The sequence below is a fragment of the Salvelinus fontinalis genome, chromosome 23 (genome assembly GCF_029448725.1).
Source record: "Salvelinus fontinalis isolate EN_2023a chromosome 23, ASM2944872v1, whole genome shotgun sequence".
NCBI lineage: Eukaryota > Metazoa > Chordata > Actinopteri > Salmoniformes > Salmonidae > Salvelinus > Salvelinus fontinalis.
This window is the reverse complement of record NC_074687.1, coordinates 40,528,573-40,552,056: the sequence shown is the minus strand read 5'-3', so window position 1 is coordinate 40,552,056 and position 23,484 is coordinate 40,528,573. Positions and strand designations below refer to the sequence as shown.

Sequence of the window (23,484 nt, the reverse complement as noted above, 5' to 3'; positions counted from 1 at the left end):
CTAATAAAGGGCCCCACCGGACTGAGGAGCGCCTCTGGACTGAGGGGCAGTTCCGGACTGAGGGGCAGCTCAGGACTGAGGGGCAGCTCAGGACTGAGGGGTTGCTCATGACTGAGGGGTAGCTCATGACTGAGGGGTAGCTCATGACTGAGGGGTAGCTCATGACTGAGGGGTAGCACATGACTGAAAGGTAGCTCATGACTGAGAGGTAGCTTGTGACTGAGAGATAGCTCAGGACTGAGGGGCAGCTCCGGACTGAGGGCAGCTCCGGACTGAAGGGCAGCTGCGGACTGAAGGGCAGCTCCGGACTGAAGGGCAGCTCATGACTGAAGGGCAGCTCATGCAGCTCCTGACTGGCGGGCGGCTCTGGCAGCTCCTGACTGGCGGGCGGTTCTGACAGCTCCTGACTGGCGGACGGCTCTAGCGGCTCCTGACTGACGGACAGCTCTAGCGGCTCAGGACAGACGGGCGGCTCAGATGGCGCTGGAAAGATGGGGGGCTCAGATGGCGCTGGACAGACGGGCGGCTCAGACGACGCTGCGCAGACGGGCAGCTCAGACGGCGCTGGGCAGACGGGCAGCTCAGGCGGCGCTGGGCAGACGGGCAATTCAGGCGGCGCTGGGCAGACGGGCAGCTCAGGCGGCGCTGGGCAGACGGGCAGCTCAGAAGGCGCTGGGCAGACGGGCAGCGCAGGCGGCGCTGGGCAGACGGCAAACTCTGGCCTGCTGAGGCGCACAGTAGGTCTGGTGCGTGGTGCCGGAACTGGTGGTACCGGGCTGGGAACACGCACCACTGGGCGAGTGCGGGGATCAGGAACAGGGCGTACAGGGCTCTGGAGACGCACAGGAGGCTTGGTACGTGGTGCCGGAACTGGTGGTACCGGACTGGGGACACGCACCACTGGGCGTCTGCGCTATCCGTCTGCCCAGCGCCGTCTGAACTGCCCGTCTGTCCTGAGCCTTCAAAGCCGCCCGTCTGTCCTGAGCCTTCAGAGCCGTCCGTCAGTCAGGAGCCCCTAGAGCCGTGCGTCAGTCAGGAGCCGCTAGAGCCGTCCGCCAGTCAGGAGCCGCTAGAGCCGTCCGCCAGTCAGGAACCGCTAGAGCCGCCCACCAGACAGGAGCAGCCAGAGCCGCCCGCCAGACAGGAGCAGCCAGAGCCGCCCGCCAGACAGGAGAGGCCAGAGCCGCCCGCCAGACAGAAGCAGCCAGAGCCGCCCGCCAGACAGGAGCAGCCAGAGCCGCCCGCCAGCCATGACCTGCCAGAGCCGTCAGCCAGCCATGACCTGCCAGAGTCGTCAGCCAGCCATGACCTGCCAGAGCCGTCAGCCAGCCATGACCTGCCAGAGACGTCACTCAGTCCGGAGCTGCCCCTCAGTCCGGAGCTGCCCCTCAGTCCGGAGCTGCCCCTCAGTCCGGTGCTGCCCCTCAGTCCGGTGTTGCCCCTTAGTCCGGTGCTGCCCCTTAATCCAGTGGGGTTAATATGGTGGGTAGCCATTAGGAGGAGGCCACAGAAGCGTGGATTAACTATGGTGGGGTGGGGACCACGTCCAGGGCCAGACAGATTCCCACCCAAACCCTCCCCTATAGGTTCAGGTTTTGCGGCCGGAGTCCGCACCTTGGGGGGAGGGGGGGGGGGGGGGTATGTTTAGGTATGTTTATCCCCGTTTAGGTATGTTTATCCCCGTTTCGTTCGTGTTGGCTTCTGTTTAAGAAACGTTTTACAACAGAATCGGCGGAATGAATACACCCCTGATCACACATAAACACAGTTCACATTCATACCAGTCACGTTGTATTCCTTTATAAAAAAATAGATTTTTGAATCTTTTACTTTTACCCCTTTTTCTCCCTGTAACGCACTGGGCGTAGTGGGTGCGAAGTCAGGCGCAAGAAGCAGAGAATACAGGGTAGTGCTATTTATTGCACACACGGCGAACATAAGACACCCCACGAAACACAGGGCACACACAAAACAAATGCCCCAAACACGGGGACTCAAACAGTCCGGAGAAAAACCCACGAACGAAACACGTCAACATCGAACGTGCTCAGAGCAACACAAAACAATCCCGCACAAACAGCAGGCGGGCCTACTGGCTAACATAGCCCGACTAATCAGCCTACACACAAAACAGGTGAAACAAATAAACAGAAAGGGGAAAAAAGGGATCAGTGGCAGCTAGTAGGCCGGTGACAACGACCACCGAGCGCCACCCGAACAGGAAGGGGAGCCACCTTCGGTAGGAGTCGTGTCACTCTCCAATTGGTAGCTACAGTCTTGTCTCATCGCTGCAACTCCCGTATCAACTCGGGAGAGGCGAAGGTCGAGAGCCGTGCATCCTCCGAAACACGACCCAACCAAGCCGCACTGCTTCTTGACACAATGCCCGCTTAACCCAGAAGCCAGCCACACCAACGTGTCGGAGGAAACATCGTACACCTGGCGACCGTGTCAGCGTATATGCACCCGGCCCACCACAGGAGTCACTAGAGCGCAATGGGACAAGATTGCCCTGCCGGCCAAACCCTCCCAATAACCCAGACAATGCTGGGACAATTGTGCGCCGCCCCAACTAGGATCTCTAGTGGCACAGCTAGCACTGCGATGTAGTGCCTTAGACCACGGCGCCACTCGGGAGGCCTCCACGTTGTATTCCTTCTCGCATTTATGCGCTTTCCTCCTCTCACCTTTTTCCTTCGCTTGTGGACTCCAATGCACCACACATCAGCTGTATGTGATCAGCCGAAAAAAACTTTCCAAGCCAAACCATATTACGCACAGCCCACATCGTTGTCACCATTTTTGCTAAAGTAATGTCATAGTTAACATAGCTAATAGAACTATCATGTTAGTAAACCCGCTACAAACACGCAGTAACGTTACAGTGTACAGTCAGTAAAAGTTAAATAAGCAGTTTAGCAGTTACACTGGCGGACCTCGGTGGCAATGAATTTGTAAAACCAAAAGCTTACCTTGACTTGGAAGAGTTCCAGTGTTGTGTTGCATAGTCATAGCCAGCTAGCTGACAAAGCATCCCTTTGTTTGAGCTGGGTGTTTGAGTAGTGTAAATTAGCTAGCTAGCTACATTTGCTAGCTCAGTAAGTGAAAGTGAAAAAAAATGACAAAATTTAGCTCTCTTGCTTCTCCTTCATTTTTTAAGCATTTAATTTATTTAACTATTCTTTCTCTCTCTTTGAGTCAACTACTCACTACATTTTATGCACTGCAGTGCTAGTTTGCTGTAGCTTATGCTTTCAGTACTAGATTAATTCTCTGATCCTTTGATTGGGTGGACAAAATGTCAGTTCATGCTGCAAGAGCTGTGATAGGTTGGAGGACATCCTCCAGAAGTTGCCATAATTACTGTGTACTTCTATGGAAGGGGTTGAGAACCATGAGCCTCCTAGGTTTTGAATTGAAGCCATTGTACCCAGAGGAGGATGGAAGCTAGCTGTCCTCCGGCTACACCATGGTGCTCTCTACAGAGTGCTGTTAAGGCTACTGTAGACCTCATTGCAAAACAATGTGTTTTTAATCAATTATTTGGTGACGTAAATATATTTAATAAAGATTTAAAAAGTTAAAAAGGATAACCTTTTAAATGTTTTACTATTTTATTTGTATGAAATTCAGTGAGGAGGATGGTCCTCCCCTTCCTCTTCTGAGGCGCCTCCATTGGTACGACTGTTTTGTTCTGTTCGCATTAATTAATTTGCAATAACAGTGTTGGTATTCTTAGCCAAACTGCTATTCAGTATTTTTGTTTGCATGCATGAATAACTAGGCTACTACTTTCAGCATTGAGTTTGCATTATTTTGGTAAGACAGCTGTGTGTACGGCTGCATTCACATAGGCTGTTTGTATGTAATATGTTAATTACCCTATCTAACTTGTAGCTTATGTTCACTACGAAAATGGCCTTGCTTTAGTGTGTAGAGGGCGTTGTCCTTTGTGCTGATACAGCGCAGCGGTGATTGGCAGACTCAATAGCCTTGGTTTTCCTAATGACTGCCTCGCCTGGTTCACCAACTACTTTGCAGACAGAGTTCAGGGTGTCAAATCGGAGGGCATGTTGTCCGGACCACAGGGTTCAATTCTCGGACCGACTCTTTTCTCTGTATATATCAATGATGTCGCTCTTGCTGTGGGCGATTCCCTGATCCACCTCTACGCAGACGACACCATTCTGTATACTTCTTGCCCTTCCTTGGACATTGTGCTAACTAACCTCCAAACGAGCTTCAATGCCATACAACACTCCTTCCGCGGCCTCCAACTGCTCTTAAACCCTAGTAAAACCAAATGCATGCTTTTCAACTGTTCGCTGCCCGCACCCGCCCGCCCGACTAGCATCACCACCCTGGACAGTTCCGACCTACAATATGTGGACAACTATAAATACCTAGGTGTCTGGCTAGACTGTAAACTCTCCTTCCAGACTCATATTAAACATAAACATAAACAAACTCATACACAACATATTAAACTCCAATCCAAAATCAAATCTAGAATCGGCTTTCTATTTCGCAACAAAGCCTCCTTCACTCACGCCACCAAACTTACCCTAGTAAAACTAACTATACTACCGATCCTCGATTTCGGAGATGTCAACTACAAAATAGCTTCCAATACTCTACTCAGCAAACTGGATGCAGTCTATCCCAGTGCCATCGGTTTTGTTACCAAATCACCTTATACCACCCACCACTGCGATCTGTATGCTCTAGTCGGCTGGCCCTCGTTACATATTCGTCGCCAGACCCACTGGCTCCAGGTCATCTATAAGTCTATGCTAGGTAAAGCTCCGCCTTATCTCAGTTCACTGCTCACGATAACAACACCCACCCGTAGCACACGTCCCAGCAGGTATATCGCACTGATCATCCCCAAAGCCAACACCTCATTTGGCCGCCTTTCCTTCCAGTTCTCTGCTGCCTGTGACTGGAACGAATTGCAAAGATCACTGAAGTTGGATACTTTTATTTGCCTCACCAACTTTAAACATCAACTATCTGAGCAGCCAACCCGATCGCTGCAGCTGTACATAGTCCATCTGTAAATAGCCCACCCAATCTACCTACCTCATCCCCATACTGTTTTTATTTTATTTACTTTTCTGCTCTTTTGCACACCAGTATCTCTACTTGCACATCATCATCTGTTCATTTATCACTCCAGTGTTAATCTGCTAAATTGTAATTATTCGCTCCTATGGCCTATTTATTGCTTACCTCCTCATGCCTTTTGCACACACTGTATATAGACTTTCTTTTTTCTACTGTGTCATTGACTTGTTTATTGTGTTATTGGCTTGTTTCTTGTTTACTCCATGTGTAACTCTGTGTTGTTGTCTGTGTCACACTGCTTTGCTTTATCTTGGCCAGGTCGCAGTTGCAAATGAGAACTTGTTCTCAACTAGCCTACCTGGTTAAATAAAGGTGAAATAAAAATTGGTGCGAAATCTGTAGCCTTCCCGCCAATTTAAACAGCCCCCTATATAATTTTATCCTGGTGCCGGTTCTGGGTGTTAATTAGTAGGCTGATACCCCATTTTATGGACCCAAGATCCCTATGTAAGAATGTACATTGCAATTTGAATGTTCAATATACATAGTAGTATGGCAATTATGAAGTCTAATACATCCACAGTGCAATTTCAACTGATTTGTCCTATTTTGCCAAATTAACATATATATATTTTTTTTTTAATTATATAACAACTTTGCAAACTTTTTAAGCATTATATTGTCCAAATATTGCATTTTTACACTATTTGTATCCATTTGCATCAGTGTCAATACGGGACTTTTATTTTGAAGGCAAACCGCAAACGCTACTATTGTGACTAATCGTTATTGTGGTTAGCTTAGGTGGCTCTGGCAGTGCTTGGAGCTGCTGAAAACGACTCATCTGCAGATTACTTGCTTTTCTGTATGGAACACAGGAGGATGGTGGCACCTTATGGGGAGGAGGAGATCCTGGTAATGGCTGTAGTGTAGTGGAATCAGTGTTATGGTATCAAATACATCAAACACATGTGTTCTTTTGACCATCTTAATATTTTATTTTTATTGGCCAGTCTGAGATATGGCTTTTTCTTTGCAACTCTGCCTAGAAGGCCAGCATCCCTGAGTCAACTCTTCACTGTTGATGTTGAGACTGGTGTTTTGCAGGTACTATTTAATGAAGCTGCCAGTTGAGGACTTGTGAGGCTTCTCTTTCTCAAACTAGACACTTTAATGTACTTGTCCTCTTGCTGAGTTGTGCACCGGGGCCTCCCTCAGCCAGTTTGTGCTGTTCTGTGAAAGGAGTAGTACACAGCGTTCTACCAGATCTTCAGTTTCTTGGCACTTTCTCTCATGGAATAGCCTTCATTTCTCAGAACAAGAATAGACTAATGCGTTACAGAAGAATGTCCTTTGTTTCTGGCCATTTTGAGCCTGTAATCAAACCCCCAAAATGCTGATGCTCCAGATACTCAACTAGTCTAAAGAAGGCCAGTTTTATTGCTTCTTTAATCAGCACAACAGTTTTCAGCCGTGCTAACGTAATTGCAAAAGGCTTTTCTAATGACCAATTAACCTTTTAAAATGATCAACTTGGAATAGCTAACACACCGTGCCATTGGAACACAGGTTGTTGATAATGGTGATGCTGATAACACAGGTTGCTGGTAATGGTTGCTGATAATGGGCCTTTGTACGCCTATGTAGATATTCCATTAAAAATCTGCCATTTCCAGCTACAATAGTCATTTACAACATTAACAATGTCTACACTGTATTTCTGATCAATTTGATGTTATTTTAATGGACAAAAAAATGTGCTTTTCTTTCAAAAACAAGGACATTTCTAAGTAACCCAAACTTTTGAACAGTAGTGTATGAGCTGTTCTACTCCCAGCAGCCTCCTGTGGAGTAGGCAATATTTATTATTAGGGCAACTCCTGAACAAGATAAATGTATGTTTTACACCGCAGTATAGGCTACTGTATGAATCAATTTATGCGTAACTTTGGGTGGATATGACACAAAACAGACTACCCTACATAAAGGTCAGTGGAGGCTGGTGGGAGTAGCTATAGGAGGACAGGTTCATTGTAAGCATGTGGTTTCCATACGTTTGTTGTGTTTGATACAGTTCCTTGTATTGCATTCCAACCATTACAACGTCCTCCTATAGCTCCTCCCACTAGCCTCCACTGATAAAGGTGCAGGAAGGGACTGACAATGGTAAACAATTTACTAAATTATTATAGTATCCTGCTTAACAAAATGTGTAACCAAGGAAACTGTTTTCCCTTACCATTGGTTTATTCAACCAAGCGAGTCTCCAGTGAAACGCCCTCTTTTACAAACTAGACCCAATGAGTACTGAAACTGCAAACCTACAGCGAGGTGACGTCGTGCATACTCGTATTCCTTTGGCGTGGAAGTGGAGAGGGAAGAAGGGATCTTGTTCTTGACTATGGAGGCGAGTTACACTGCATGGGACTAGGTGCGGACTTGTAGAGGTGCTACTTCCATGCTGATTAAGTTACATGTTCCAATGTGGATCCAGGCCAAAACACAGCGATCACAATAATACTCCTTAAGGTACAGGCTCGTTTTCATTCATTCTGAAAGCATGGAGAAAATCTGTAAAAATGAAAACATCTGCAGGCTGAAGATCTGCACTAGACAAGCTACTATTTAAGTCCTAAATTCATTTTTTTTTTTTACTATACAAACAGTGCAGCATGTGTTTATGTCCTGCTTTTGCCATAGCCTATACATAGCAAGCAAGGACCTTAATGCAAACTAATCTTTCTCTTGTGACTGATTCACTACCACGCACACCTCTGAGGGTCATTCACTGGGTATTGAGTGTGCCCCTTGATACATTGTAGCCGAAACTTTTGATTTGTCCATTATTGTATCTTGTGGACGGTACATGAAGTGTTACTTTTTGTAGGATTTATGACTCCGGTCGAAATGCACCCGTAGAAAATGATTAGGCAGGTGATTTTAGTTTGTGGGAATCTGAGGAATGCGAGGGTTAGGGGCGGAGATTCATGCTCTTCACTTCTTAATTTTCTCACGTTTATTTAGGTTTAAACTCACGGCTGTACTCAATCCTCTTACCTGGTCTAACAGTCACTATATTTGCCATTGGCGTTGATGCTTATTTTTCCCATTCTCAAATTACGTAGCCAGATGAAAATGTTGTACAGTTCTGCACCAATTTCGAACCAAAACGACCTTTTTTTGGTCACGCTAGAGAGTGACTCCCGTCCCTTAAATGTCGCTTAATTTAAGTTATAGGGCTAATAGTTGTAGACCGATCTAACATTGATGCAATGTATTTGAGATTGACAATACTTGTGCATTTATCGTCCGGTTAACAGTTTCGTGTTTTAATATCAGCTAGTATAAAGAAAAAAATCAGCTAGACTACTTCACGTGTCCCATAGCCGTTTTCTGGATTCATGCAAATCAAGGCAAACCACGTTTGAGCAGATTGATACTAGGCAACTCGACAGAAGAGTGAAGTCGTGTCAGTCTGAAGGCAGTGTGAACGGTTATTTAACATCAGTAGCCTATTAAAGTGTAAGGAACAAGGCAAGGTTTAAGTGTGCCTTTTCTTTTCCCAAGCGCGCACCATTGCCTAGATGTCTCGGTGGAATCACCGTGTACTACTCAGGATAGATAGCAGGAAAACGGTTCCCTACAATTGCGATGCCAAGCTAGCCTACTCGATCTCTTTTGAAGGCTCCACGTTTTCTTTTCATTAGTTTATTTAAAATGAACCAATAGCAGTGTTCACAAATATCTGAACTAAATCCTCCATAGGAATGAGGGACGGCAGCCCACAACGTTTAGAGAGAGAATGTTTTCATTATCAATATCACTGATGTTGATATTTCAAATAACTCAAACCATATAGGAGTAGCCTGCTGTGCCATCATCATACTTTGTCGTTCACAAGACCGGTATATCCTTACGCCGCTGCCTTGCATTGGAAGTCCATTACAAGGACATGTGCACTATGCAGAAATAGATTTGCATATGTGACTGAGACCAGTACAACTGCCTCTGGACACTTGTATATGATTAGAACATATTCTTACATCTCACAACATGTACATGAAGGCATCGAAAAGGAATTTCCTTGGTTGTCACTGCATAGGTATGGGAAACACTGCATAGGTTTTGTGTTTGGGCGATTTGTTATGGAGATTTGATGGACAGCTGTATCAAATAGTTATTTGTTCAGTTCTGCCATTTATCAAATCACTTTAGGTCCAGCACTGTGGTGCTGGGGTGCAGCACTGTGTTCAAAATAACCCTTTGGTTATTCTAAGGAATTGTTTCTCGCTGTGGGCCTTTTCCAATCCTTCTCCATGTTTCCTCTTCTGTTGAAATGTATTATGTATGTTTGCCTGGTCATCTATTGGTGTCAATGATAATAGAATTGAACATGGCATTGATGTAGCATACTATAATATCATCAGCAACATAAATATCAGGAACATCTCTAGTCTCCAAACCTGGGTCTATTTTCTTTTAGAGGCTAGCTCTCGACATACCTAGCCCTAAACTGTACACTAGCTATATATATTTGAGGTCACAATTGTGCAACTATACTCTGAGTCAGTGTGTCTTTCCCCCCCCCCCCCCCCCCCCAGATGCACTATGCAATGCTCCTCGTGATTCACATTACCCAAGCCACAGTCCCAACAGCTAACATCAATTGAAGGAATTCACTTAATCTAAAAACATGAAGATTTCTCATGAGGTATTGCAGCAAAGGCTCCAGATAAAACCCTTTTGTGCAAGTGTTCTGGTATGGAGAATGTAGTTTTGCTCTTGCAGTGCATAAATGGTGAGGAGTTTTTTGTTTTTGTGTGGTTTTGTTCCTTCGTGGCACAATGGGAGACAATCACAAAATGTCTTATTGGAGTCCATAGGTGATGGTGCAAATCTTGTTTGAATAGTCTGACCCCATGAGAGTTTCTGCTCCTTATCTGGGTATAGTTGCAATCAATTAATGCACTGTACTCCTATGTTGTTGTCAGAGCTTTTTGGCTACAGATGAAGGCTGCTTTGCTTGCGTGGTGTGTTGGGAACAAATGCTGCTGTTCTAGTCTGAGTCTGCACAAACACAGCCAACTTCTGTCTTAAATGGCACCCTATTCCCTTAGTACACAACTTTTGACCAGAGCCTTATGGGCCCTGGCCAAAAGTGGAGCACTATATAGGGAATAGGGCGCCATTTGGAACTCAACCTGCGTACTGCCTGCGAAAGACCATTTTTTTAAATCTCTGTTTTGGTGCAATTATTTTGAACCCATGCTCATGTCAGATTCTGTTTAACAGGAGCTGACATCAGGCAGATGAATAGTTCAGCTGTTCTTAGACGCCCCTTCTTGATAAGTCATTCTCTATTGCTGCTCAGACAGACAGTAGCACGGCAAAGCTCATCTCACTCTGCTACATATCTAGGGCCCTATAAAATCAGTTAACGAAATTCGGGATTTTTTATTTATTTTTTCTCCGTTTTTGATTTCCCAATTTTCACTCTCAATTAACATTGTTTTGGACTTAGAACAACCAATTGATGTTTTTCTAAGTCCGCAACAATGTTAAACCACTTCACGAGACAATTTTTGAGGTCTGGGAAAAATTGAAGAAGTTTAGATTTTTGGGTGCAGTTACCCTTTTAATGCAAGCGTGCACCAGGAAGAGACCATTATTTGGGTAAGTGCTGTAGCACTCATGTGATTGCAGAGTTTGCAAAACAAATGGCCACTGGATTAATGCAAATAACATAGTCAAAAGTCATGCGGTATATGTAGGTATTAGGGTGACTTTTGGGATGCATCCTCCATTACTTTACTGCCCCTGTGGCTCAGTGGCTGGTCTCATCCCTGAATCACAATATCCATTAAAAGACTGGGTATCCATCAAGAGCTGCTATTACCCTTCTGCTTTAGGATCCCTCTTTTTCTTTCCATCCCACATTTGCACGGTGTGGTCTAAAGATTGTTAGCCTACTCCTTGAGGACGACCACAAGTCGTAGACTAGAGAAATTCCACGTTGAGCCTGTGATATCCATCCCTGTTTTATCACATGGGAGACAGACTTTTCTGGGCATAGACGGAACTGCGAGCAGAACATATTTTAACCGGTGACCTTGTCAACAGAGCGAGAAGAGACAAACCAACACATGAATGTTTGAACTGCTGACCCAACTAAACTGGATAGTATTTTAATAAATACCAGGCATATTGCTGAATCTAGGCTAGTGCCCTATTAGATTTAATGCTAGCATTCATGAGTTGTACTGTATATAAAAATCAAGGTAATTAAAGGATTATGTTCCACATGCAGTGTGCATTCAGTTCTTCTACTATGGGCTGTGTCGGTTGTGGTACAGTGAAATGATTTGGTGAGGCCTGTGCGGCTGCCTGCCGCTCTGCTGATCTTACTGGATATATAGATAAATTCCTGAAAGAACTCCAGATTTCATGCTTTGGTTGGATCCTGGGTGGCTGAAGATAATGAACACAAAGCATGTCAGCGCTTTGAGAGATTAGGCACACAGTAGATTTTTGTCCAGTGAAATAGCCGTCCATAGTTCTGGCACATTGAGTAAGAAAGACCAGCGGCTCTCCACTCTCCAGCCTTGTGCTTGCTATGTGGAGTGGATAGCAGTGAATGGGAAAGAGCCATTTTAATTTCAGTGTGAATTGCTCCAGATGTGGCTCACTCGCTAGAAGAGAGTATTTTCTTTTAACTCCTAATCCTACCTGCAGTTTTACCTCAACGGGGAAGAGCAGGATGGCATATTGTTGAATATTTCAAAGACAAAGTGCTTGTTACTGTATCACTCCGGGGTGCCCGCTCTCTTGTTACGAGAGGCAGAAGCCTGAAGGGGACAGGCCGTCTCCCCGCTGAGCACATTTGCCTAACAAACAAGGCCTCCAGAGAATTCCGCAGCAGTCTGAGCATTGGATGACTTAACATAACCTCGCATGACTCCGTGTGATGAATGGACAATTGTTAATCCTAATGTCAAATCGTCGTAAGTAATACACATTCAGCTGTGTCCAAAATGGCCAGTGGTTTTGTTGGTATAGATGTTTTCCTTCTTCGAGAACCCTATAGTTAGATGTATCACCTAGCCTCACTATTCAGTGGTGCGCTGACTCTCTTATAGGGTTCTGGTGAAATACTACACGTGTCGTATCAGTTGTCGTCCCAGAGTGGTGTGCAGGCACGCTTGGGTGGCGGATTTGGTTTGAGGTAGCCTTGCTTTGTCATATGCCAAAATCACATCGTTATCACGCCTTCCTATTTTTTTTGTATTTATTGAAACTGAAAGTGGTGAAGGTCCGCTGGTAAAGTCAAACGTCACAACACGTTCTAAACTGCTCTGCTGACAAACACACTTTTTGCCTCCGTACGTCCAAATGGCTGCTTGGCTGCGCTTTGCTACCACCGTAAATATCTTGAAGATTATTTTGTTATTGTAAGGATCCAAAAAATGGAGGCAGTGGGAGAACCTATTCAAGTAAGTAAATAGATTTAGAAAATGTTTGATGTATTACAGTTTACAGGACATTATGAAAAGATTCTCTAGTTCCAGTCCGTAGAGGAGAGAAACCGAGGACAGAGATTATAGCAACATAATATCCAGTGCTGTCTAATTTAATTATAATGAAGCCTGTTTCTTTTTGATGTATTCTGTCCTCAGATGTGGAAAGCTGTGAAAGCCTGTGTTTTGTAGATGAAGATGGAGGTCCCAAGAGACTAATGGTGTATTTCCATACAAGATTTACCCCAGTATTTTACTCAAAAGGCTCAGACTTTTCTGTTTCCATCTACACGGGCCGTCACCTGTTTCTCACTGGGCCGTGGCTCCGGCGGGCCTGCTCTCACTTGGGGCCAAAGCCAGGCCACTGGTACTTCATCTGGCATTTCTATAGCAATGGCGAACTGTGGACTTTAACACCTTCTCACAAAGCAACTATATATAAAATGGAGAACACCATCGTATTCGTGAGAGTCCTTAGTGTTGCTATTAGTTTTGTAGGCCAAACCGTTCGGAGACTACAGATGTTTTTTTGGTGATGTCTCATGGCATGACAAACACTGCTGCAACCCGGCTACCTTCCACTGCAAATGCAGAAGGCCGATAGAGGCGGATGCGGTGGATTGAGATGCAGCCCATGCAACAAAAAATTGATATCTCTAGTTTATCCTAACGGTTTTGATGGGGATTTTTTCTTTATTTTTTTAGGACACTTCAATTGACACAAAGAGAGGAAAGGGTGCTGTTTTCTGTTCTCAAGTGAACATTTCATTTTTGTCTAGTTGTAAGATATCCAATCTGTTTTATTTGATTTTCACTCTGTCCCAGTATGTCAGCTATCTTAATCCATTTGGTAGCTTATCATATGGCATGCATCGCCAATGCAGCCATAGGCCTACAGTATGATGGGATTACTGGCTTTATGGGCATCTGTCATCTGAAGCAGAGAATAGCTAGAGTCACGCATTGCTTACAAGTTGAGCTATATGTTCTCAAGTTGAAATGATACCAGTAGGCAATGTATGAGGCTAACCATATAACACATTTTGTACATTCCTTTTATGTGCTGGTAGAGTACCAGTCAGAAGTTTGGACACATCTTCTCATTCAAGGGTTTCTCATTATGTGTGCTATTTTTTTTACATTGTAGAATAAGAGTGAAGACACAAACTATGAAATAACACATATGGAATCATGTAGTAACCAAAGAAGTGTTAAACAAATCAAAATATATCTTACATTCTTCAAAGTAGCCACTCTTTGCCTTGACAGCTTTGCACAAGCTTGGCATTCTCGCAACCAGCTTCATGAGGTAGTCACCTGGAATGCATTTCAAGTTACAGATGTGCCTTAAGTTAATTTGTGGAATTTCTTTCCTTAATGCGTTTGAGCCAATCAGTTGTGACAAGGTAGTGGTGGTATACAGTAGATAGCCCTGTTTGGTAAAAGACCAAGTCGATATTATGGCAAGAACAGCTCAAATAAGCAAAGAGAAACGACAGTCCATCATTACTTTAAGACATGAAGGTCAGTTTAAGGTCATGAAGGTCAGTCAATAAGTTCATTAGAGTTACCAGCCTCAGATTGCAACCCAAATAATTGCTTCAGAGTTCAAGTGACAGACACATCTCAACATCAACTGTTCAGAGGAGACGCATAGTAGGTGAACGGATGATCTCCGCATGTGTGGTTCCCACTGTGAAGCATGGAGGTGGTGGTGTGGGGATGCTTTGCTGGTGACCCTGTTGGTGATTTATTTTTAATTTAAGGCACGCTTAACCAGCATGGCTACCACAGCATTATGCAGCGATACGCCATCCCAGCTGGTTTGCTTTTAGTGGGACTATCAATTGTTTTTCAACATGACCCAAAACACACCTCCAGGCTGTGTAAGGGCTATTTGACCAAGGAGAGTGATGCAGTGCTGCATCAGATGACCTGGCCTCCACAATCACCCGACCTCAATTCAATTGAGATGGTTTGGGATGAGTTGGCCTGCTGAGTGAAGGAAAAGCAGCCAACAAACCCTCACCATGTGTGGGAACTCCTTCAAGACTTTTGGAAAAGCATTCCTCATGAAGCTGGTTGTGAGACTGCCTTGATGACAGCTTTACACACTTTGGCAAAGGGTGGCTACTTTGAAGAATCTCAAATATAAAATATTTTGATTTGTTTAAAACATGATTCCATATGTTTTGATGTAGAAAATAGTCAAAATAAAGAAACTCTTGAATGAGTAGGTGTGTCATTTTGACTGGTACTGTATATAATTTTTTTTGTGCAAATCCAACCCTTGTAATTTAGGTACAGCATGAAAATAAGGAGATGACAATTAGGTTACAGGAGATTAGCATTACAGTTAACATATGAGTTCCCTTAGTAGATAGTCCAGGGGTTACCCTACGAAGTCCGGAGCCTGCTGGTTTTCTGTTCTTCCTGACAATTGCATCCACCTGCTGTCCCAGATCTAAATCGGTCCCTGATTTAGAGGGGAACAATGTGGGGGGGGAAGCAGTGGAACTGGCTTCAAGGTCCAGAGTTGAGTTTGATGGAGATAGTTGCTCTATCACTGACCCTGGATGAGCTAGATACATATTATTGACCGAAAAGAGTAAAGGTCAATAATGTGACCAGATTCAGGAAACTAGGCATATGTCGCAAGACAAAGGAGATGATTGTGGACTACAGGAAAAAGGGGACCGAGCACGCCCCCATTCTCATTGACAGGGCTGTGGTGGAGTAGGTTGAGAGCTTCAAGTTCCTTGGTGTCCACATCACTAACAAACTAACTAACATTCAAGCACATCAAGACAGTCGTGAAGAGGGCACAACAAAGCCTATTCCCCCTCAGGAGACGACAGAGATTTGGCATGGGTCCTCAGATCCTCAATGTTCTACATCTGAACAATCAAGAGCATCGTGGTTGCATCACTGCCTGGCATGGCAACTGCTCGGCCTCCGATCGCAAGTCACTACACAGGGTAGTGCGTACGGCCCAGTACATCACTGGGGCCAAGCTTCCTGCCATCCAGGACCTCTATACCAGGCGGTTTCAGAGGAAGGCCCTAAAATTGTCAGACTCCAGCCACCCTAGTCATAGAATGTTTTCTCTGCTACCGCACGGCAAGCGATATCGGAGCGTCAAGTCTAGGTCCAATAGGCTTCTAAATAGCTTATACCCCCAAGCCATAAGACTCCTGAACATCTAGTCAAATGGCTACCCAGACTATTTGCATTGCCCCACTCTCCCCCTCTTTTACACCACTGCTATTCTCTGTTATCTATGCATAGTCACTTTAATAACTCTACCTACATGTAGATATTACCTCATCTAACCGGTGTCCCCGCACATTGACTCTGTACTGGTACTCCCGTGTATATTGTCTCGCTATTGTTAATTTACTGCTGCTCTTTAATTACTTTTATTTTATTTACTTTTATTTCTTATCTATATATATTTTTGAAACTGCATTGTTGGTTAGGGGCTCATAAGTAAGCATTTCACTAAGGTCTACTACACCTGTTGTATTCGGCGCATGTGAAAAATAACATTTTATTTTGATGTCACGACTTCACCGGAGAGCCGTTTTGAACGTAAAAAACAAGTTCAAAGAAATGCCTTCTCAAATGTGAACTTTCATGTGCCTTAATATCAAACTTGTATGCCATCTGTAAATACGAATAAAGTTGTTAAATTACGAGCCTAGTTTGTTTAGCCACAGAAAAAGTCAGCAGCCTTCCCGCTAGCCATGATTGGCTGAGAGATTGAGTGGGCTGGACATGCCGAGAGATGAGTTTGATGTGATGGACTACTTTCTGGAGGACGATCGTGCTATGCTAAATCTCTCTGACTTTGAAAATGAATCAGTCTGCCGTGAAGCTTTCATCCATGTATACGGGTAAGAATCTAAGATGGAACCTGTTTGTCATAGCTAGCGAAAGTTAACCAATCGGTTTGTATTGCTAGTTAAAGCTTGCTGTTAGATAGTCAGCTGGAGTTAGATGGCTGGCTTGCTAACGTTGCTCTGTGGATTGGGATTTTAGTTAATTAAAAAAAAAAATTCTGCATAAGACCGAATCCAGGTGGTGAGTCACATGCTGTTTTTATTACAATTGTTGCCTTTATAATCGTGAGAGAAATGTAACTATCTTGTAGCTTACAAGATTAGATGACTTTTCTCAAAACGAACATCCATTGTGGCTAGCTATTTCTTGTCTTTCATGCTAGTCTGTACAGCAAAATATCACGCCAGAAAAAAATCAAATTTTTAAATATTGATATGGCCAGCATTGTAAACCGTTAGGTTTAAGGTGATATAGGTTAGGTGATGGTTTGAGGTGATGGCATCTCCCCTATGTCAGGAACCTATATATTCTCCTCAAGCCATGTGGGCAGATGTCGGAGGCTTATGCAAGCTGCGGAGGCTCCAAGTCTAAATCTGCAACAGTGTATAAGCCAAATTAATACACAAGCCAACCTGCAGGATCCCTACGCCTCACCTGCTTCCATCGTGGCCATTCCAAAAGCAAATAAGAAGATTCACTTGTTAAATGTCAAGCAATTTCAAAGTGCTGTGTGTTTGATAATTAACTTCAGTGAAAGGGGTTGAGCCATTGAAACAGTTCCAGTACATGACATTTATATTGGCATTTCATCAGATGCTATTATGTACTTTTTTTATTTTTATTTTTTACAGTGGTTGGTTTTAAGATCTAGTGTTCATGTTCACAATCCAAGGTGGCTTAGCAGTTCAGACGTCTTTTTCCGTATTGTCGTGTCGTGTCCTGTATATATATATATATATTTACACCTTCACATATCTTTTATTTATTTTATTATCCAAGAACTCAACTACAAAAGCTTTCCTGCAAAAGCTTTCCTGCAACCCGCTTCACCAATTACAATAAGTATTATTTACCTCAATCTGAAAATCCATCGTGGAATATAGCCAGGGGCTAATTCAGAAGCTAGCCTGAAAGCTAACCAGAAGCTACTCCGATAGCTAGCCAGAAGCTAATCTGTAGCTGCCCCGAAATTAGCCGGTTTGCTGGCTAGCGTTGGTGCTTCAGCTGCCCACGTTTTGCGGTCATCAGCTATTCCTTTAGCTCGATAATCTACCGGCACTTTTGTGCAACGCGACTCGGACCGGAGCATTCCGGGACTTTTTTTCTCTCAGTTTCCCCGGATTCCAACCGCAGGCTCTGGACACTTGCACCTTGATTTCGCAGCTAGCTAGCTGCATACCGTGTGACTATTGGCTTACGTCGACCCCGGAGCAAACTCAAATCATGCTGGAGCTAGTCAGCTGAGGAGTTCCATCACCATCCGGACCCGTTTCTTTTGTTGCTGCTGCAGATACGGAACCCCACCGGGCCTTCACGACTGACTGCCGACGTTATCTGCCCGAGGGATTTATCCAACCGGCACCTCCGTCCCGACGTTACCTGAACGCTCATCTGAGGCCCGCTAATCGTTAGCTGTCTTATCGGCTGCTATCTGAACAAAACCCCACTACACGGAACCTACCGACGGAAACGCACGAGGTATCTACAAACAGACCTCCATCCTATGCTGCTACCGATAGCCATATACCCGGCCAGCTGTCTGGATCGCCACGACCCCAACCAACCTCTACTCACTGGACCCTTATTGATCACTCGATTAAGCATGCCTCTCCTTAATGTAAATATGCCTTGTCCATTTGCTGTTCTGGTTAGTGTTTATTGGCTTATTTCACTGTAGAGATTCTAGCCCTGCTCTCTATACCATATCCAACCTCTCAGTTCCACCACCCACATATGCGATGACATCACCTGGTTTCAATGATGTTTCTAGAGACAAGATCTCTCTCATCATCACTCAATCACTCATACCTAGGTTTACCTCCACTGTATTCACATCCTACCATACCTTTGTCTGTACATTATTCCTTTAAACTATTTTATTGCCCCCATAAACTTCCTTTTACTCTCTGCTCTAGTAGCTCTAGGTGACCAATTCTCATAGCTTTTAGCCGTACCCTTATCCTACTTCTCCTCTGTTCCCCTGGTGATGTAGAGGTGAATCCAGGCCCTGCAGTACCTGGCTCCACTCCTATTCCCCAGGCGCTCTCTTTTGATGACTTCTGTAACCGTAATAGCCTTGGCTTCATGCATGTTAACATTAGAAGCCTCCTCCCTAAGTTTGTTTTGTTCACTACTTTAGCACACTCTACCAACCCGGATGTTTTAGCCGTGTCTGAATCCTGGCTTAGAAAGACCACCAAAAATTCAGACATTTTTATCCCCAATTACAATATTTTCAGACAAGATAGAACGGCCAAAGGGGGCGGTGTTGCAATCTACTGCAAAGACTGCCTGCAGAGTTCTGTTATACTATCCAGGTCTGTTCCCAAACAATTTGAACTTCTACTTTTAAAAATCCACCTCTCTAAAAACAAGTCTCTCACCGTTGCCACCTGCTATAGACCACCCTCTGCCCCCAGCTGTGCTCTGGACACTATATGTGAACTGATTGCCCCCCCATCTATCTTCAGAGCTCGTGCTGCTAGGCGACCTAAATTTGAACATGCTCAACACCCCAGCCACCCTACAATCTAAGCTTGATGCCCTCAATCTCACACAAATTATCAATGAACCTACCAGGTACCACCCCAATTCCGTAAACACGGGTACCCTCATAGATATCATCCTAACAAACTTGCCCTCCAAATACACCTCTGCTGTTTTCAACCAAGATCTCAGCGATCACTGCCTCTTTGCCTGCATCCGTAATGGGTCAGCGGTCAAACGACCTCCACTCATCACTGTCAAACGCTCCCTGAAACACTTCAGCGAGCAGGCCTTCCTAATCGACCTGGCCGGGGTATCCTGGAAGGATATTGATCTCATCCCGTCAGTAGAGGATGCCTGGTCATTTTTTTAAAATGCCTTCCTCACCATCTTGAATAAGCATGCCCCATTCAAGAAATTTAGAACCAGGAACAGATATAGCCCTTGGTTCTCTCCTGACCTGACTGCCCTTAACCAACAGAAAAACATCCTATGGCGTTCTGCATTAGCATCGAACAGCCCCCGTGATATGCAACTTTTCAGGGAAGCCAGAAACCAATATACACAGGCAGTTAGAACAGCCAAGGCTAGCTTTTTCAAGCAGAAATTTGCTTCCTGCAACACAAATTCAAAAAAGTTCTGGGACACCGTAAAGTCTATGGAGAATAAGAACACCTCCTCCCAGCTTCCAACCGCTCTGAAGATTGGAAACACTGTCACCACCGACAAATCCACTATAATTGAGAATTTCAATAAGCATTTTTCTACGGCTGGCCATGCTTTCCACCTGGCTACCCCTACCCCGGACAACAGCACTGCCCTCCCCTCTGCTACCCGCCCAAGCCTTCCCCATTTCTCTTTCTCCCAAATACAGTCAGCTGATGTTCTTAATGAGCTGCAAAATCTGGACCCTTACAAATCAGCCGGGCTAGATAATCTGGACCCTTTCTTTCTAAAACTATCTGCTGAAATTGTTGCCACCCCTATCACTAGCCTCTTCAACCTCTCTTTCGTGTCGTCTGAGATCCCCAAAGATTGGAAAGCAGCTGCGGTTATCCCCCTCTTCAAAGGGGGGACACCCTTGACCCTAACTGCTACAGACCTATATCTATCCTACCCTGCCTTTCTAAGGTCTTCGAAAGCCAAGTCAACAAACAGATTACCGACCATTTCGAATCACACCACACCTTCTCCGCTATGCAATCTGGTTTCAGAGCTGGTCATGGGTGCACCTCAGCCACGCTCAAGGTCATAAACGATATCGTAACCGCCATCGATAGGAAACAATACTGTGCAGCCGTATTCATTGACCTGGCCAAGGCTTTTGACTCTGTCAATCACCACATCCTCATTGGCAGACTCGACAGCCTTGGTTTCTCTAATGATTGCCTCGCCTGGTTCACCAACTACTTCTCTGATAGAGTTCAGTGTGTCAAATCGGAGGGTCTGTTGTCCGGGCCTCTGGCAGTCTCTATGGGGGTGCCACAGGGTTCAATTCTTGGACCGACTCTCTTCTCTGTTTACATCAATGATGTCGCTCTTGCTGCTGGTGATTCTCTGATCCACCTCTACGCAGACGACACTATTCTGTATACTTCTGGCCCTTCTTTTGACACTGTGTTAACAACCCTCCAGGCGAGCTTCAATGCCATACAACTCTCCTTCCGTGGCCTCCAACTGCTCTTAAATACAAGTAAAACCAAATGCATGCTCTTCAACCGATCGCTGCCTGCTCCTGCCCGCCTGTCCAACATCACTACTTTGGACGGCTCTGACTTAGAATATGTGGACAACTACAAATACCTAGGTGTCTGGTTAGACTGTAAACTCTCCTTCCAGACCCACATCAAACATCTCCAATCCAAAGTCAAATCTAGAATTGGCTTCCTATTCCGCAACAAAGCATCCTTTACTCATGCTGCCAAACATACCCTTGTAAAACTGACCATCCTACCAATCCTCGACTTCGGTGATGTCATTTACAAAATAGCCTCCAAAACCCTACTCAATAAATTGGATGCAGTCTATCACAGTGCCATCCGTTTTGTCACCAAAGCCCCATATACTACCCACCACTGCGACCTGTACACTCTCGTTGGCTGGCCCTCGCTTCATACTCGTCGCCAAACCCACTGGTTCCAGGTCATCTACAAGACCCTGCTAGGTAAAGTCCCCCCTTATCTCAGCTCGCTGGTCACCATAGCAGCACCTACCTGTAGCACGCGCTCCAGCAGGTATATCTCTCTAGTCACCCCCAAAACCAATTCTTCCTTTGGACGCCTCTCCTTCCAGTTCTCTGCTGCCAATGACTGGAACGAACTACAAAAATCTCTGAAACTGGAAACACCTATCTCCCTCACTAGCTTTAAGCACCAGCTGTCAGAGCAGCTCATAGATTACTGCACCTGTACATAACCCATCTACAATTTAGCCCAAACAACTACCTCTTTACCTACTGTATTTATTTATTTATTTATTTTGCTCCTTTGCACCCCATTATTTCTGTCTCTACTTTGCACTTTCTTCCAATGCAAACCAACCATTCCAGTGTTTTTTTAAAGTTTTTATTTTACTTGCTGTGTTGTACTCACTTCGCCTCCATGGCCTTTTTATATTTTTATTTATTTATACATATATCTGTTTGCCTTCACCTCCCTTATCTCACCTCACTTGCTCACATTGTATATAGACTTATTTTTTTTCACTGTATTATTGACTATATGTTTGTTTTTACTCCATGTGTAACTATGTGTTGTTGTATGTGTCGAACTGCTTTGCTTTATCTTGGCCAGGTCGCAATTGTAAATGAGAACGTGTTCTCAATTTGCCTACCTGGTTAAATAAAGGTTAAATAAAATAAATAAAAATAAATGTTGAGCTAGAATACACCCATCAGAAGCTTGTAACTTGTTAAAGACGTGTGGCTCACGGTCTTGATAAAGTGATAAGATCAAAGCTGATGAATTTTGAGCCTTGAGCGTCGACAAATCAGACATTTCCACTGCACATTCTTCTCTTCAGGTTTTCCCTTTCCAGGACAAAGTTCTGACATGATCCTGGAAGCAGAGAACAGTCCCGAAATAACCTGCAATTTACTCCCTCTGTGTAATGTCAGAGAAAGTTGACAACTAACTATGGCCATTGGCCACTATGCTAACAGCTATATACTGTATAATGTCAGGCTGTCGACCCATTAAAAGGGCAGATTTTCCACCAGTTTTACTATTGAATATATCACTGGCGAGAAGGGCCTCATATCAGCCCATTTCACTCCAACTGCTATGCCAAAACCTCTATTTGGATCATGTAGTTAAAGGGCCAGTGCAGTCTAAATGTGTTTTTTTCTCAGGTGTTTTATATCCTGTTGTACGACAGCTGATAAACAGATTTTTTTTTCTTTCTCAGTGTTATTTCCTGATAGTTGCTGGTTGAAATTACAATCTACACAGGATCTTCTAATCAGCAGGTTTTGCATGTGTGGAATTTCAGCTTGCCTGGTGACATCACCTGGTGGTAGATAAGTTAAAGGTCCAATGCAGCCATTTATATCTCAATATCAAATCATTTCTGGGTAACAATTAAGTACCTTACTGTGCTTGTTTTTAAATTTAAAATGGTTAAAAAAATAGCTTCTTAGTAAATGTCAATTTTCTCAAGCAAGAATTTTGCTAGGACTGTGAGTGAGGGGAAAACTGAAAGCTAGTTGTTATTGGCAGAGCGGTTTGGAGCTTTCGCTCTGTCACCAGCCTGTCCAAAACTCCATCTCACCAAACAGGCTGAAATTTCACTAAACACTACACTACACACACTTAAACTAAAAGGGCATATCATAATTTAACCACTTTCACAGTATTATTCCAACCTCATAGTGTGGAAATATATATATATATATATATATATATATACCCACAGGAAAATCACGTTTTTGCTAGCACTGGTTCTTAATAGAGCAATTAGTTCCAAACCTGTCCGCTAATAACGGCTCATTTTGAGTTTTCCCCTTCCCACTCAAGCCTCTCCCAGACAGTCATAGCAAAATTCTTGCTTGGGAATTGTTTTTGTTGCAAAACAAAAAGCTATTTTTGTTTGTTTTTGCCAAATTATTTAATAGAAAGCTATTACTAAGGTACTAAATTGTTACCCAGAAATGATTTAATATTGATATAAAAACAGCTGCATTGGGCCTTTTTTTAAACTCCCAGCTGCTCATACCTTCCTCACAGTTGTTGATATGACGAGCTAGTTTGACCTTCAGAAATGTCTTAATGTTTGGTATTCATGAAATGCATTACATTGATAATACTTGAACAGTGATTTTAGGAAAGAGGAGCATCACGAGCTGTAGCACGATGAA

General features: G+C 44.2%; 1 protein-coding gene across 9 annotated transcripts in view; it reads left to right on the top strand.

Annotated features, from left to right (window-relative positions):
* The first annotated feature begins 7,410 nt into the window (after positions 1 to 7,410).
* The window catches only part of LOC129821325 (plakophilin-4-like), a 129,492-nt gene continuing 113,418 nt past the window's right edge, over positions 7,411 to 23,484 (top strand). For 6 of the 9 annotated variants that reach the window (XM_055878883.1, XM_055878892.1, XM_055878887.1 and 3 more), the window contains exon 1: positions 7,412 to 7,596. The gene's annotated coding sequence lies outside the window, so the exon portion shown is untranslated. Of the gene's footprint in view, positions 7,597 to 23,484 lie in introns of all 9 variants that reach the window. The other 3 variants (XM_055878888.1, XM_055878885.1, XM_055878891.1) reach the window with 2 other exon arrangements.